This window comes from Acromyrmex echinatior, chromosome 18, assembly GCF_024713525.1.
Source record: "Acromyrmex echinatior isolate Ae372 chromosome 18, ASM2471352v2, whole genome shotgun sequence".
Classification (NCBI taxonomy): domain Eukaryota; kingdom Metazoa; phylum Arthropoda; class Insecta; order Hymenoptera; family Formicidae; genus Acromyrmex; species Acromyrmex echinatior.
In genome coordinates, this window is record NC_141869.1 from 6,213,760 (window position 1) to 6,227,364 (window position 13,605).

General features: G+C 36.5%; 1 protein-coding gene across 1 annotated transcript in view; it reads left to right on the forward strand.

Annotated features, from left to right (window-relative positions):
* The window catches only part of pxb (putative Hedgehog signaling attenuator pxb), a 647,697-nt gene that overhangs the window by 82,515 nt on the left and 551,577 nt on the right, over positions 1–13,605 (forward strand). The window contains exon 2 of the mRNA XM_087415727.1: positions 12,762–12,826. The gene's annotated coding sequence lies outside the window, so the exon portion shown is untranslated. The remainder of the gene's footprint in view (positions 1–12,761; positions 12,827–13,605) is intronic.

Consider the following 13,605-nt stretch of genomic DNA (forward strand, 5'->3'; position numbering starts at 1 on the left):
GCGTCTCCAATAAGCTTCGTCACTGCTCGAAGCTGATTAACTGTAGCCCATGCAAAATGTCCGCGCCACCCTCGCAATGAGACTGATCCTACTTTACCCTCTCGTGCACCCTTCTCAGCCGTCTGTTCTATTCCCTGTCCCGCCGCATCAAGTTCAATGAAACTATACAAACTACGGTAGCGGTGTTCTCAGAGAGATACCGAGTCCACCCCCCTGTCTGCAGGATAGATACGAAAGGGTGGCTGAGAAGTGAAAGGGACTTCACCTACGAGCAGAAAAGGAAACGGAAGCCAGGCATCGAGCTACGAAAAGGTGGCTCCGAAAGACGTGAGAGGCAATAGATAGGAAGACCAGAGGAGGAAGAAGGAGAGAGAAGAAGAAGGAAAGAGGGAACGAGAAGGAGATTGATTAAAACGCTGCGGGAGTTCAGCGTTTTCCTTTCACCATTGATTCCGTTTACTGGTGGCCGCGCTGGCGCCTCTTTCACTTATCTGTCAACACTTACGTCAGCCAAAGCTCTCGAATAATGAGTTCCTCGTTTCAAGTACGATCGCGAACGTAGTTGTGCAGGAATCAGGTGGGTGAGAGAGGGAGAAGAGGTGTAGAGGGCTCGCGCGCGATCGGGAGGTGCCGGTGAGATGAAAAAAGTTTTCTATCGAACCAAAAAGCGGCCTTTATTATCGGCGCCTTTTCCCTACCTCCTTCTTCTTCACGTTCCCATTTCCGTTTAGCGCCGAGTAACGCCGAGTATTTCCATGAGAACTTTTTGACTAACAAACACCCGACGAAGAGAACATCCCGTTTGCTCGGCTTTGTTTGCCCAGCAGGATGCTCCAAGGTGATGAGTTGCTGTCGAACTCACGATTATTGTAAATTGTCGACATATGAAACAGTTTTAACTAACTAATGAAGTAATGATTGGCAAGTCTGAGGATTTTTGTATAGTGACGTATAATTTATTTAGCACTTTTTGAGCGATTTACAAAGATATACACGTATGTTTGTCATACGACACAAAATTGTACGTAAGAAACAAATTTAAATAATATCCAACTAATTAACAAGAAACAATCTATATTAGTTTTTTTTGCGTATAGGATAAAGTAATTAAAATTTAAAATTAAAAAACAAATTATTTAATAATAGTACCAAATTCTTTCTGAACATTTCTTTGCCATTAGATGATCATTTGATTACATCTAGAAAAAGAGAAATTACAAAACTGTAGTATCTCAAAAAATCAAGACATAATAAAAATATATATTTTTTTAGTTACAAATCTTAAATTGAAAATTCGAAAGAAATAAAGATGACTACAATGCTGCGAATTATTATTACACATAATTGACAATTATTGTTGACTGTTATTCGAATGATTATTAGAAAGTTAGCGCAGACGTAGGGGTGTAAATTTTACATGGAGAGAGCCACACGGTCTGCTGAATGTCTGCAACTAGTCGGATCACATACGTATCCCGACCACTTGGTGCACAGCTCAACGACTAGTCTGGTTTGAAATACTCGCGTAGCTAGTCTCGTAAGTACGTAAGTGAATGCATATGTACACGTATGAACATACAAGTACTCTATCCTCATTAACATCTAACTTGCAGCGACTTTCTCCCCTTCTAGGATTTTCCTCGGTTTTATTCACTCGACGAGTTTCCTCTATTCCTCTTATATATCTCAGTCATTGCACTTGCAATGGTTACAACCGAGAAAAAAACCTATATAAAAAAAAAGCTGTTAGTAACTATTTCGATGATTAAGATTTTTTTTGTAATAGTAACATTTAATATATAGAAGCAGAACTGACGATAAAATACATATATGTAATTTGAAATTTGAAATGGAAATTTTCAAATTTTTAAAATACTAACTTTATTTGTGTATGTGTTTAATAACACAGTTTAATGCTATAAAGACTTAATTATATTTTGCAAAAATACTTTATAAATATATGTGTGGATATATTATAATAAATATTAAAATGTACATAAAACATTCATGTAATATAACTATATTAGCATAATTGTTTAAAGATCACGCGAATAAAAGTTAATTAAGTAGATTACAAAATAATAACAAAAATTTTGTGTTTTTATTTTAATTTATATTAAATAAAATTAAAACATATAGATTCATACACTAGGAAGCATTGAATGAAATAGAGAAAGGGGGAGAGGGAGAGAGAGAGAGAGAGAGAGAGAGAGAGAGAGAGAGAGAGAGAGAGAGAGAGAGAGAGAGAGAGAGAGAGAGAGAGAGGAGACGTAAGCAAACATCTAGTCAAACAGGCAATTCCTTTGATTCACTTTCTTGCGATGTCTGGTGGAAAATAACACGATTCTTTTTTCGACGAAAATCGCCAAGTCAGGCAATCACTAGGATGCAATCGAGATTGAAATGGCAACGAAGGTCTCTACGGGTTTTTCAACTTGTGACATTGAGACTCAATCGTAAGAGAAAGATTTCATATAAATCCAGAAAGTGGAAGTGACAAATGTTATCCGAATCCTAATGCAGGATGATTAACTCAAAATCGTTAAAATAAGTCGTATGTAGGTATATGCGATGCATACAAAGTTTTACGCTATAATAAATTAAGAGATATTTTTATTTGTATAAAAATTTCTATTATTAAAATTTAACTTTTTTTCGATAAGAATTATTTTTGTGTGTATTATATTTTCTTACGGGTATATATTTAATCACAACAATTTTAGTATCAAGAGTAAGATAATTAGATACACTGAACATCTTTAATGACGGTTCTTACGAATTTTAATAACTATTATCAAGGTAGAATATATTAACAGCCGATAGTATAGGAAATAAGACATTTTTGGTCCAAGGACGAAAGGAGATCAAAATATAAATTGTCTTGGTTTCATCAACTTGGTTTATTTATCTCTTTTATTAGAAATAAAATCTCTTATCATTGTTTTAGATGTTATAATTACAATTTGCAATTGCATAGCAAAGAGTTTTGAAAGTAATGATACAGGAGCGCGTGCAATTATATTATTTAAGGGCGACCATGCAATAATCGAATAATTTAGATTTTAATTGAGACATCAGAGTTTCGACATATTTATGATAATACAGTGTATATAAATAGTTGTGGATTTTATACAGAAAATAGAATTTAATATTTCAGCTTTGCGAAACAGAGTTTGTTTGACGGAATAAGGTCGATAAAATAAAGTTAGCCAACTGGGAGAGGAAAATACATGTATATGAAAATACAATACAGCGGTCAACAAATTTATTTCACGTTTAGCCCGTTGACAATTTCTCTTTTATCTTGCCGAAATTGAAATCGCAAATATATCCGAGGGTCAAAATGTAGTTTCAATCGCACTACAATCGCGTACAGAAAGGGCTCTTTGTATATATCGTATAGTGCCAGTCAGTTTTAGCGATTTATTTAATTCCCAGAATGTCTGTGCAAATAGTTGAAATATATGCAGTTACAAACATCCCGCGGACACACATAATTGCTTTTCGGCCTATCCATGATAATATACGTAATATTGTGACCTACGTGGAATTTCAGCCTATTACTTATTTAATTATTCACATTGGCCGAACTGCGTGCGCGTTTCTCTATTTGAACGACCTACATCCGAAACGAGTTACTGAATGCTCCGAGCATTGCCATAATTCAAGCGAATTGCAATCGATTACACGGTTAACTAATGATAGTATCTCGATCTGGAAAATTAGAGGCAAATAACAAGAATGACTAATAAAATTGAAAATAAGAGATAAGCGAGAAAATGTAGTCATAACTATCATGCATAATTGGTAATTTGTAATGTACTTGTATATGCGCAATTATGATGCAATTACTCGATTATTTTATGTACGATTTAATCTTTGGCGACAATTTTGTGTCCAATTATACTCGAGTAATCATTCGTTTGTTAACATTCATGAATCGAACATATTTTTCTCATTTATTCTCACATTCTCGAATCATGTTTTTTAACGGGTACAACCTTCTCGATTTCCAACGAATCATCCCCCAATCCGAAACCTACTACGACCGCAACTATGCTTCTTCACTCCTCTTTGCATTCGCTCCCTTTCCCTCGGTGACATCTGGCGACTGGAAATTAGCGTAAAAATTATTCGTCACAGACCGAATTTTTTGGAGTCGGCTTCAACTTCGAGCAGCGCACGGGAAGACGAGGGGAGGCAGACGTGCATTGTGCATTGTCGTCGGATAAACGCGGGATGAAGAGACCGTTCCCTCGGGTGAGGCTTTCCGGTTAGGTCTACCTTTTTGGTTTACCTGCATGGATACGCCGCTCCTATACCGCGCATTCAATGCGCGGGATCCCGGAGGGTGGACCGCGTGTGCGCAAGGAACCGTAAAGCGGTACTAATTTCTCGAGGAGGGGTAAAAAGCGGCCGAGAACCGGCTCTACGCCGCTACGTTGGAAATGAGATTTCCCGAGGAGGATGTCGCCTCCGCACACCGTTGTCACTGCGAGTCCTTAAGATAAAGAACGACCGCACCTGGCTCGTCGCGTTCTTCGGGGGACCCCATTGGGACGGGAAAGTCCCGTGAAAGGGGTGGTAAAAGAGAAGAGAAGAGACGAAGGACCCCCGTGTACCGTCGCGCCGTGTCGCTGTAGAAACGTCCTAATAAAATCAAGCGAATTAATCTAATCTCACGTAGGATCCCTCGGGCCGCGGTACAAAGGACCGGCGCCCCGAGCCGGGTAATTCAATATGATTCGACAAACAGTTTAACGGAGATTACGCCGAGTGTAACTGAGCGGAAGTAATTGGCTCTGCCGTTTCTCCTCGTCCATGTCCTCCTCTCTTCCTCTATCGCGGCATGTCCTCGGAGACACGATTTCTACCTACCGATTATCGCCCAGAGGGACGGCTTATGGCGTAAAAATAGGGGATCGTTTCTACTTCTTTCTCGGAGTGTAATGGAAGCTTAATGGACGCGACGGCGGTCTTTTAGTTGATCCTTTAGTTGTTCATATAACGGAATCAAACTGAGTATTTGTAAAGAAATTCCGAGTTCTTTAAAACTTCCTCGCGCTTTGGAAGCTAAGTAGAAGCTTGTTCGATCGTATAATTTTTTAAATTCGAATTTATATAATGTAGTATAGTAGAAAAACACCTCGGTTAACGCGCAGCATTTCACGTAAAGGAGAATGGGAGAATTACAAACATGGAGTAAATGCTAATGATATTGCAATGCACTAGAGTAGTGATAACTTCTTATTTTTCATATTCAGCGATAGGTAGTATATTTAGTGACACACTATAACACACGATCATAGAAAACACATAGCTGTTTAAGATAAATACATTACATAATTGTTGATTACATTTTTGATATAAGGGAGAATGGGTACAAATATCTGAAAAGTTAAACAAAACCTATTTTTAATTAATTGTAGAGGTCTTTATTCGCAGATTATTTGATTTTAAACTGCAATAATTACATTTAAATATTCTCAATATAAATTATAATTTTAAATTAAAAAACAAAACCTATGCAATATATTGCTTCTACATGCGACGGGAGATTTCACAAGTAATGACAAGAGCTTTGTTTTTTGTTAAAAATTATAATTTTTTTTTAATAATACGTGAATGTTAATTATTATAATTTAAAGCCAAATAACTCGAGTTTCTCTTTTGAGTAAAAAATTTCTGCAATTGATAAATAATCAACTTCATTTAACATTTTTCTTAAATGTTTGCAGTCCTTATTTTCTCTGACATGGTGTTATCCAAAGTAAGACAAATTTAAATTTAGCCTGCAGTTCTTCGAGCTCACCTTGAGAGTTCGAATGAAAATTTGCGAAAACTCATTATCCCGAAAATTATTCGATATCGCGAGTACGTTGTAAAGTAATTTCTAGGCTGCCGCAGGTAGACATTCGCATAATTAGCATCTATGCAAATTGTTCTTCGCTTCATTCTAACGCTGCTTGTCATAGCCCGCGGCTATGTCTTGAGGAAGTTTCCTAATGTGAATGGTGAACAGTAATCTCGGGTGAAATTTCTATTCGACCTATTCGAGTAGGTTGCCTGGTAGTAAACGCGAATTTATTTGCGAATAAACCAACGGCAATTTTGCAAAAGGATGCCACAGTGATTCTAAATATTTCTTCATAAAAATTTCTTCTCAGGAAAAATACTAAAACAGCATACCACTTTGCTACCAGGAGCTACTGCCCTCTAGAAAGCGATATTCTCACTGTAGAGCGCTTGTTTCTCGTCGAGAAACGCACGTTTCAGCTGTGCTTTCTGGAAATTTCACATTTTATTTCACCGAACATGAAAAATTACATATACATAGTAAAATTAAAAAATAGCAATATTAAAAAAAACATTAAAAATCAAAACAAGGGGGCTACGAAAACCAAGCTGGATATTTAATACTAAATTTTTATAAACAATTAATCATATCTAAAACATACTTTTTGACCCTAATCGACTATTTTCAGTGTTAATAAACTAAATTTTTTTTTCAATTTTTAATGAATAATAAGGATCGTCTAAAATACTTGCTTTTGTAAAAATTAATCCATAATTTATTATTCTCTGCAATAAGTGTAGACAAAATCCATAAAGGCGATATCACAATCCATTGTTGTCGTTATTGATAATTAATGTAAACAGGAACAAATTAAAGTCAGCCTAATTTTTTTATCTGTATGTAAATTTTATGCAACCATATAACGCTGTTTGTATGTAGTCTTACAAAAAGTTAAACTAATAGCTATTTTAATTAGTAATACGTCTATCAGTTATGTCGAAATATCATCACAAAAAATTTCTCAAATTTAATATAAATAATCGAGGGATCTTGTAACTAAAGAACTCAGAAAAAAAATATGTAACTTATAAAATCTTTGATAATAGAATAAAATATATAATAAAATAAATGATAGATACGTGGAGCAAAACAAGACGATTGTAATAGCAAATATCAATTTTTATTAGAATTTCAGTTTGATAAGATAAGTTTGATAAGTTATTGCAGTGATAATAATAGTGATAATAATAGTTTTTAATCCGTCGAGGAACACGTTTCATGACGAATAAAATGCAAAAACATCTCAGAAGTGAGAATTCATATTGGTTCTCTTTGACTTCTATAAATTATTCTGCTCATTGACCTTCGTGAGTTAGGTGGTCCCGATTAGAACGCTGTAAATTCTAATCTCTCGACAGGAGGCCGGTTGCTCTTTCCCACTTTATCGTTCCCTGCCGCACCTCCTCTACCTTTTTAATTAGACGTTCCGGCGCTCGAGCAATAAATAAGAACGCGGGAGAAATTCCGGGCGCTAATAAGGAATTTAACTTGGCACTGTAGGTAAATCTTGATGGAGAACACCACGGAGATAGAGCCGAATATTGAGTAGCTAAAGTTTAAGTTGAATACGTTATATTAGACGTGTTTGTGTATCGTCTTATTTTATATATTGTTATTATTTTTATATATTACTATTATTTTTTGTACAATATTTTTATACTATATAAAATTATTATAATTCGAACTTTCTTCGAACTAATTGGAATTTTCTGTACTTTTACTTGAAATTTAACTTGACACTATAGATAAATCTGGTGAAGAACAGCGTAGAGATGAAGTCAAATATTGAGTACATGATAAAATACAAACTGCATATTATATTAAATATATAGCTTTTATATCATTTTATTTTATATTATTTTGTATAATATTTTTTATACTGTATAAAATGATGATAAGTCGCATTTTTTTCAAATTAAAAGAGATTATATAGTGCTGAAACTAAATGGGAATTTCTCTACTTTTACTAATAGACGATAAACGACAGAAACGCATAAATCACGGTGCGAAGAGAAGCGTAAATAGAGATCGTTGCAAAGAGTAAACAGAATATATTAAAAAACGTCCGTGTTGGAAGAAGAGCTGTAAGCGAGACGACGTCTGGATTTATGCGAACCTCTTGCCAAGACATTATAAAGTCGCAACAGGACGATGACGTTCATGGACAGCGAGGAAAAAATCGAAAAGAGAAAGAGATAGAGAGGGGGCGTCGCGGAAGAGGTTGCGGATGCCACAAACGAGGTAGAAATTAATGTGAACTTCAGGGAAGAGCCGGGACAAAGCTCCCAAGGAACGAAGAAGGCCCGGGCGAAAGGGCCGAGGGCAAACTCTCGCAAAGGACGACGATGAAGAGGTAAAGAAGGGGACGAACGTGGTGTGGAGCAGGTGTATGTAGACGAGACTGGAAGTTGGAAGATGGAGGGACTGCGGCGGCAGGCGATGGCGTGGTCGGCTGATTAACTTTTTCGCGTTTTTTGATCCTCATAAATTATGTAGGTACACGACGACGGAAGGTTCGCTGCGGGCGTTAAGGGGCTCGGGTTCTTTCCGGACGAGCGAGATGGAAGGGCGCGAGGAGGGCATGGAAATCCCGCGTATATATTCACGATATATACGATGAGCGAAAAAAGTACGCGCGCATGTTTCATGAGTTCCTCTCATCATGAACTCTCTTGGTTCGTGATCACGCCATGTTTTTAATGCCTTTATAGGTGCTTTGAACTTGCGAGAATCTGTACAGTTTTATCTGTATCAGTTTTATCTGTTTTGAATATTTTTATTGCGTAAAGAAAATTGCATTGCAATTTTGTATTAAATTACGATTCCTTGTACATTGTTATTGTCTTATTATATTGAGAGTTTTCCTATATAATTTAAAAGAAAATTTAATTTCTTTATTTAATGGACTGATTTTCTCTTACCATTATTTTAATGGATGTTCTTTAGTTTTTTCTAAATCTTTTATTATTCTATTATTTATATAGATCAAAAGATTTTACGTTTTTTTATCATTTTTTTACTATTAGTAATCGAAATATTCAAAGCAAGTTACTAGGTACTCTTCTACATTTACACCGTACTAATATATGAAATGTTTGCGTTAAAATTATAAGGGCAAGTGAATAATTTCTTTTTCACCGGGGTGCGTTACTGAATTAACAAGATTTATCCCAAGGGATACTGGTCACGGAATGCACAATGGTCTTTGTACCCTCGTATCCTCTACGACACGTAGGATTGAATTATTTTCTTCTCTTCGTTGTCGCCGCCGTCGTCGTCGACGTCGTCGTTGTCATTGTCGTCCTCGTTGTCGTCACCATCGTCACGACAACCACTCCCCGCGCCATGTAAGCAACGAATTACCCAGAAAACAGAAAACGTCCTGCAGGACGCGACCTGGTTAAAAAAATGAAGCGTTCCAACGGCGGCTTCCAACGTCTCGACTAATTCAATGGTTTCTACACAACGCAAGGCGGCAGCAACACGGATACCTTGCTGTACGAACATCTTTCCGGTAGCGTCGAGGGTGTAGTCGTGTTACAGCAAACTCGTAACTCTGTCGGGAGATACGCGGAGGAGAAGTCAAAGGAATTACGAACGGATTAAATTCTCCTGGACATCTGAATCATGGCAAGCTTGGAATTTTTTAAAAGCAAAACTGTCTTCATTGGTTACTGCTTGCAAATACACGAAGAAATTGATATTTTGGGCATGTAATCAATTGTTAAATTCTCGTATTATCTTAATCGCCATATTTGGAATGCAAATTGAAACATCAAGCAACAGTAAAGCGGACATGTTACGGGATATAAAATTTCCATACGAATGCGCAGATAGTACCGAACGATATTGGATTAGCAAACGCAATCTCATTACATGAAACACTCATTTCATATAAATATCACTCTGTTGCGATCCGTAACAAGGTACAAGTACGATATTTTATGGCGCTATTGGCCTCTTTTTAACGTCAGTAGAAAACGACACATATAACAGGCAGTCTGGTTCTGGGAACCATTTCAAAACGTCTGTATTACGAGCTCCGAGATTTAGTGGTAATATTCAGGATGTCGCGCGAACTTTCTGGCTTTGATCGATACGTCGTTGCCCATATACTTCCAAGATGCAAAAGAGCGATTTATATTTTCTTCGTGAAATGCCATTCGGATCATCTTCGCATGCTGGTTCTTTCGATCTTTGGTCGAAAGATATTCGCGATTCTTACCTTTAAAAGAATTCATAGACACAAAGTTTAAGCGCTTCTTTCTTGTTTAAATCAATGAAAATGTGATACGTTATTATTTATTTGCCACGCCTTCGAAAAATGTGAATTCAATTTTATTAATTTTTAGATATGTATATATACAAAAAATAATGACAAGATAATCCCATTTTTATGTTAATAATGATATTATTTATTTACTATATTAAAAAATATTATTTATTTATTACATTAAAAAAATGTTAATTTAATCTTATTAATTTTTAGATATATTTGAGATTTAATAGCAAGATAATTTAATTTCTTAAAATATCTCTGAGTATTTTGACTAATTAAGAGAGTGGACATTATAGTTTCTGTTAGATATGTGTGAGACTCGTAAAAAAAAAATACTTTTTTCATTAGATCGGCTTATCACTCGATGTGATAAGTTATGCGCGGACGCGTTATCTTTTTAGTATTAATATTTATATGGCCCGCGAGGATACAAGAGTACCGTTTTTGTGCTGCGATACGTCTGACATTCCTGGCCTCCGGGAGTAATAGGCGCGAGAAATATTACCAGAAAAACCGGAGAAACAAATGCACGTGCAAACGAGAAACTTTAAAGACTTTTGTAATAAAAGAGGAAAATCATATCCTATAAAGAAACCAGCGGAAATAATTAAAAAAGGATAGGTAGCTATTTTTACTTACACATTTACCGATTTATAGATACGTGGGTTCGTTAATTAACATTTCATGTTGACTCAAAGAATATCGCATTATTTCCATATGATTAACTGACGAAGCGGAAAGGAAGAGACGTCGAAGTTATCGACACGTCAACGCGAAGTACAAAGTTGGCGGAGTATTCCCCGTATCTAGAACGTTCAATATTCCGTTATAGAAATATGGGATGGTATGTAACTGTTTAAAATTATTATATGGAATACGCGAATACCGCAAATAAATGCGGAAAAGTGGACGGAGGAGACGCCGGCCGCCGGAAGAGAATCGTGATAATTTTGACTGCGTCTGAGTTTGTTCAGTTTCGACTGAGTCCCTAGGAAGCGGCGGTCATACTTTGCCTTTCCATTAACGGCGTCTCGAGTTTCGTAGGACTCACCCTTCTCCATTTGCGAACGATGGGAAATCTTCTGAAAAAATGAAGAAAATACGGCATCATCTTTGTGACTCGATTGGAGTGATCGAATGGAGTGTTTGATAATCGAGTTCCATATCTCAGATATATCTTATCTTCGTTTATCGAGATAATTTAGGTTGGACACTACGGTAAAATATACTCTCTGGGTGAGCATATTATCTCTTGGTAGTTCAATCCTCCATTCTTTGAGCCTTCCTTGGACCATAAATTCTTATGAACATTCTTATATAAACCGCAAGTGTGAGTACTCGACTTTGTCCGGTTTTCATCGGTAATGCGAGTTTTCTGCGTGAGTAACGGATGCTCTTGAGAGGGAGGGAAAAAAGAAACGAAAAAGTGGCGTGCAAGAGAGGAATATTTACGCGGGCTATGCGGAAACGCTAATGCAGGCTCACTCCGATAGCCGGAATAACTCATGTTTACCTGGGCCACGAATCGCACGTCCGACGAGCAAACTTACCGGAAGTTATGCGTTTACTGCTGGAGTTACGTGCATGGGTGCGAGTCGGCTGAGCGTTGCATGTTCGGCCAATCGCTGAAAATACGCGTATCGTATCTCCGTGGAAGGAAAAAATCGAAATGCTTTATCGATCGACAAGACGCTAGTCAGAGGTCGATGATGTACATTTACGCTGAATTTCGCGAACCTCCCGAATGATGTACTCGCGAAGCGATGTTGCCTCGATACTTTTAGAAACTTTTAGGAACTTCTCGTAGCAGTCTTCATTACTTATCTATTGCAATAGCTTAGATAAAATATGAATCATTTATTCGTGTATTTTTTATTCTATGCTATATTCAATTTTATGTATATTTTTATATCGAAGAACGTTGGAACGTTTACATTTATTATAAAGATCGATCGGAGCGAGATCTTTTCTATATTTCTATTTGAAGCAAATAATTTTCACGGATAGAGACAGATAAAAGCGCACAACTTTCCTTTCAAGTTAATGCAGTTTAATTATTTTTCATACGCGATTCATCGCGGGTTATTCATTATGCGTGTAACATCGATGTTAAGCCTGAAGCGTAATGGAAATTCATTAGCAGTGTCGATATTTCAAGCACCGCCCCAAGCTTACATTTATTTATTACAAGAGGCTGATAACTCCAAATGCCGAACCGTGTATCGATATTTATTGTTGTGTATATGCGAACATTGTTTGTCACCGGGAGCTTCGACTTCGCATAAGTCATCAACGCGACACCGCCATCGACGGATTTATCATTCGAGTTATGTGTCATTGTCCTCATGGCGAGGTAGTCGACGACATAATGCCGCGGTACGATATAATGAAAGGAATGTAGGCGCAGCCATTGTAATCCTACCATATACATATACAGTGTATCGCAGGAATCCAATTTTTTTCATTAGTCCAAAGATAACTATTTCTTATGAATAACTTTATTAATTAATTTATTTTTTCCATTGCGATTTTATAATCTTAAATAGTTTAAGAATTCACCTTAAATATAATTTTTATAACAACAGGGCTACATTAATTAATTTGCCTACATCTTGGAATTTTCAGGTGATCGCAACTGAGGTCTTCGTCCATTCCAACTCGGATTCCATCCGAATTCTACTGGCTGCGCGGTGAGTTTGAACCATCTTGTATATAATCTGGCATATACATATATATATACACACACACACACACACACATATATATATACGTCTATGGGATTGCCGAGTCTGTAATTTGACCCGTAATCCTTCCGCTGTCTACATTTGCTTTTGTAAAGCCAGTCGTGAATCAAGTCGAGCCAGGTATATGGATAGTGATAGGCCGCGAACGATATGGCTCTTTTATTTTTGGGCGTGCTGATCGCATGGAATAATAACGACGATTTTAACTGACCGAATTGATCGCTTGAAGAAAAATTGATTCTCTGTTCAATTCAGTTTAGACTCCTCATTTGGGAAACATGACTTAAACGTATAAGTAAAAAAAGTCAATTGCACATGTTATGGAAATGACATGATTATACACATGAATTGAAAAATTTGGTCTTCAAGAAAAAGTTCCAAATGTTAAAATTTAAATCGTCCGAAATTTTAATGAGCCAAGAATACAAAAATATTACATATATATTACATAATCACATATTTATTAAATCTTTTCAAATCCTATTATCAAAATAAATAAAAATTGTCTATCTCGCGAATTCCGTGAGTTATTTGCAATTGAATTTTATATTCTCCCCTTCAATTGTATGGAGAATTTTATTAAAATATACATATAAGTCCGTACTGTCTTCGTACTTGACAAATCCTGGAGGGTAGGTATTCACAACGTTTCGTCGAGTTAGTCATGTAGAGAGCAGCTTCCTTCGAAACAAAAATATACAAAACGTATCAGAGAGACGGAGGGA